The sequence below is a fragment of the Capricornis sumatraensis genome, chromosome 6 (assembly GCF_032405125.1).
Source record: "Capricornis sumatraensis isolate serow.1 chromosome 6, serow.2, whole genome shotgun sequence".
NCBI classification, from domain to species: Eukaryota; Metazoa; Chordata; class Mammalia; order Artiodactyla; family Bovidae; genus Capricornis; species Capricornis sumatraensis.
Genome location: NC_091074.1, coordinates 48,019,069 through 48,023,055, shown reverse-complemented (window position 1 = coordinate 48,023,055; position 3,987 = coordinate 48,019,069). Strand labels below are relative to the sequence as shown.

The window sequence follows — 3,987 nt, the reverse complement described above, 5'->3', positions numbered from 1 at the left end:
GTGGTCTGGTATTCCCATCTCTTTCAGAATTTTCCACAATTTATTGTGATCCACACAGTCAAAGGCTTTGGCATAGTCAAGAAAGCAGAAATAGCTGTTTTTCTGGAACTCTCTTGCTTTTTACATGATCCAGCAGATGTTGGCAATTTGATCTCTGGTTCCTCTGCCTTTTCTAAAACCAGCTTGAACATGGGGAAGTTCACGGTTCATGTATTGCTGAAGCCTGGCTTGAAGAATTTTGAGCATTACTTTACTAGCGTGTGAGATGAGTGCAATTGTGCGGTAGTTTGAGCATTTTTTGGCATTGCCTTTCTTTGGGATTGGAATGAAAACTGATCTTTTTCCAGTCGTGTAGCCACTGCTGAGTTTTCCAAATTTGCTGGCATATTGGTGCAGCACTTTCACAACATCATCTTTCAGGATTTGAAATAGCTCAACTGGAGTTCCATCACCTCCACTAGCTTTGTTCGTAGTGATGTTTTCTAAGGCCCACTTGAGTTCCCATTCCAGGATGTCTGGCTCTAGGTGAGTGATCAAACCGTCATGATTATCTTGGTTGTGAAGATCTTTTTTGTACAGTTCTTCTGTGTATTCTTGAGTACCTATTATGTGCTGGGTACCATTCTGGACAATGGAGGTACAAGAGTGAACAAGAAACAATCTATGCCCTTGTGGACCTTTCTTTCTAGTCAGGTACAAAGTGAAAGTGAAAGTCACTCAGTCATGTTCAACTCTTTTCAACCCCATGGACTATATAGTCCAGGAATAGTCCTGGAATTCTCTAGGCCAGAATACTAGAGTGGTTAGCCTTTCCCGTCTCCAGGGAATCTTCCCAACCAAGAGATTGAACCCAGGTCTCCCATATTGCAGGCAGATTCTTTACCAGCTGAGCTACTAGTTGGGTAAGAAATAAAATAAATACATGAATACAGGTAAGATAATAACCTTGTGATAAATACTAGGGAGGAAATGCCAAGTTAGAGGTGAGATCAAAAGTTATAGGTTAGGGGGAGTAAGAACCTAATTGCAACTCAATGGACAGGTCAGTCTAAGGGTATGATAGTTGATAAGATCTAAAAAGAAAAGCATGAGCACTAACAAGACTTTTAAAGAGCAAAGATACTCCAGCAAAGGGAACAACACATGTGGAAGGCCAGGAGTCAGGAAAGAAATGGATATATTTGAGGAACTGAAAGGCCAGTGAGCATACTAAGAGAAACTTGGGCAGGGGGTAGAGGAAGTTAAGAAATGACACTCAAGAGTTAGGCTAGCACTATAAAACGACAAATATGTCTGGAAGGCTGTGGTCCAAGGCAATTTTTGCTGGCTGTAAACAGGGTCTACGGAACCAAAGGGAACACACTGCTCTCCTGAAAATTGAAGGTGTATATGCTCGAGATGAAACTGAATTCTATTTAGGCAAGAGATGTGCTTATGTGTACAAAGCAAAGAACAACACAGTAACTCCTGGTGGAAAACCTAACAAAACCAGAGTAATCTGGGGAAAGATCACTCGAGCTCATGGAAACAGTGGCATGGTTCGTGCCAAATTCCAAAGCAATCTTCCTGCTAAGGCCATTGGACACAGAATTCGTGTGATGCTGTACCCTTCAAGAATTTAAACTTCTTGAAAATAAATAAAAGTGTGGATTTAAAAAAAAAAAAAAGGCTAGCACTAGAAGTTGACTCATTGGAAAAGACTCTGATGCTGGGAAGGACTGGGGGCAGGAGAAGGGGACAACAGAGAATGAGATGGCTGGATGGCATCACGGACTCGATGGACATGAGTCTGAGTGAACTCCGGGAGTTGGTGATGGACAGGGAGGCCTGGCGTGCTGCGATTCATGGGGTCGCAAAGAGTCGGACACGACTGAGCAACTGAACTGAATTGAACTGAACTGAGACAGGGTTAGTGTTGAGGAAGACAACGTGATTGCCTCCCTAAAAGCCATAAGCTCTTTTTCTTTGCCAATGGAACCCCAGTTTTGCATCGGTGGTGATGCATTTAGCTCCAGGGAATGAATCACAATTTATTTAAGCCAGTTCTGGCCAATGATATATAAGGGTAAGTCACTGAAAGTTTTTCAAGTAATAAAAAGTCACAAGTGAGTGAAGCTGTTTTCTTCTCTCCCTTCATACTTTGAAGTGAAGTCGCTCAGTTGTGTCCAAAGTAGCCTACCAGGCTCCTTCGTCCATGGGATTTTCCAGACGAGTACTGGAGTGGGTGGCCATTTCCTTCTCCAGAGAATCTTCCCCGACCCAGGGATCGAACCCGAGTCTCCCACATTGTAGGCAGACGCTTTACCGTCTGAGCCACCAGGGAAGCCTCTCCCTTCATACTTTAGGCGCTGTAACGTTTTTTTCCTAGGCCTTCCCTCCTAAACTCAAAAGGTTCAGTCACAGTGCTCCTCAACCTTCATTTGTAATTAATTATTAAGGTATAACATACATTCATTGGAAAATACCAGAGCAGCATAGTACAGGAAAGCTAAAAGTAGAAAGTAAAGATGCTCAGTGACTTCCTTGGCGGTCCAGTGGATAAAACTCCTAAAGCAAGTTTCCCCGGGTGAGATCCTTGGTCTAACTAAGATCCCACATATTGCTGAGGCAATATTTTGGCCCTGCCAAAATTTTTTAACTTTTTTTTTTTAAAGTAAAGATTCTCAGAAACTTTCCTCCCCAGCCCTACCCACCAGGAGTAATCATTAATAATTCTTGTTTATCCTCTAGGAACTTTCTATCACATGTGTACATACAAATTGTTTTTACACAAACTGAATTATTGTGTCTTGACAGATACGTATAGCTATATAAATATACATCTAAGAAAGTTGCCTTTTTTACTCACATTTTGGAGATATTTCTATACCAGCACATTTATATATACTTCCTTTTGTTCCTTGCCACCAAAAAAAAAAAGAAAAAAAAAAGCTATAATAAACACCTTTGTGGATATATCACTGGTTACTGGTACAAAAATAATTGTTGGATAGTTTCCCGGTAATTAAGCTGCCAAATCAAAGCATTTAAACCTCTGATACTGTCAAATTACCCCTCGGAAAGGTTACACATGTGATATTCTAAACAGCATTTCCTCACATCTTGTCTACATCCGGTGTTAACAAACTTCAAAAGATTGAAAACATGGCGTCTGGTTATTTTTATTTGGTTCTTTAATTATTTTGGGGGTCTCTATTATTAAGTAGGACAACAATGCCTGATTGTTAAACCTGCAAAAGTTTTTCAAGTCATATTCCCTGAGATGACCCCACCTCTTCCCCTTAAAATTTAATTGTGACCTTCGGCATGCAGGGCCTAAGGAGACCCATGCCTCAAAAAAAGGGGATAAAGCTTAACGATTAAAGGGCATATCTAGAAATAAAAGGAATCCCTCCCTATACATTCGTCATTAGTGGTACTCATCATTAGGGGTATTTTTTAAGCCCCTCAGTATTTTATCTTTGGCATACTCCTCCTCCCTGTCAAGCTTCGCAGAATCCTCGTTGCTTGTAACTCGAAATGAGAGGAAAATCGGCTGTTTTTCAAAATTCTCTTCCCTTCAACCGCCCCTTACTTCAACCCCCGCCTCAGACACTGGTTTACATATCCTTAATGAGTACGGGAATGAGTTGCAGGTTTTAAACAATACTTTCTCTGGACCTTCTAGGACCCACTGTTTACTGCGTAAGAAACTCCAGATAACCAGTATTTAATACGACACGACCCTCAGAGCCAGGGAGAGTAAATCAGCACCGCTGAAAGGATTCATAAAAAGAAGTTCTAAACAACAGAGCAGTCCAAACCCAACCCCTACTTCTAAGCCCCGGGACCCCACCCCCCACGGCCCCGCCTTCCAACCCGGAAGTGATGCACAAAGTGGAGTCCGTCTTTTTCCGCCGTCCGCCAGCTGCGCGGCCGGGACTAACGCTGCGCGTACGTCGGCGTCGGGGCTAGCAGAGGGATTCTGGGTAACGGCCCCAGCAGGCT

At 42.4% G+C, this 3,987-nt stretch overlaps 1 pseudogene; it reads left to right on the top strand.

Annotated features, from left to right (window-relative positions):
- The first annotated feature begins 1,289 nt into the window (after nucleotides 1-1,289).
- On the top strand, nucleotides 1,290-1,624 carry LOC138081392 (large ribosomal subunit protein eL33 pseudogene; annotated as a pseudogene).
- Nucleotides 1,625-3,987: the final 2,363 nt, after the last annotated feature.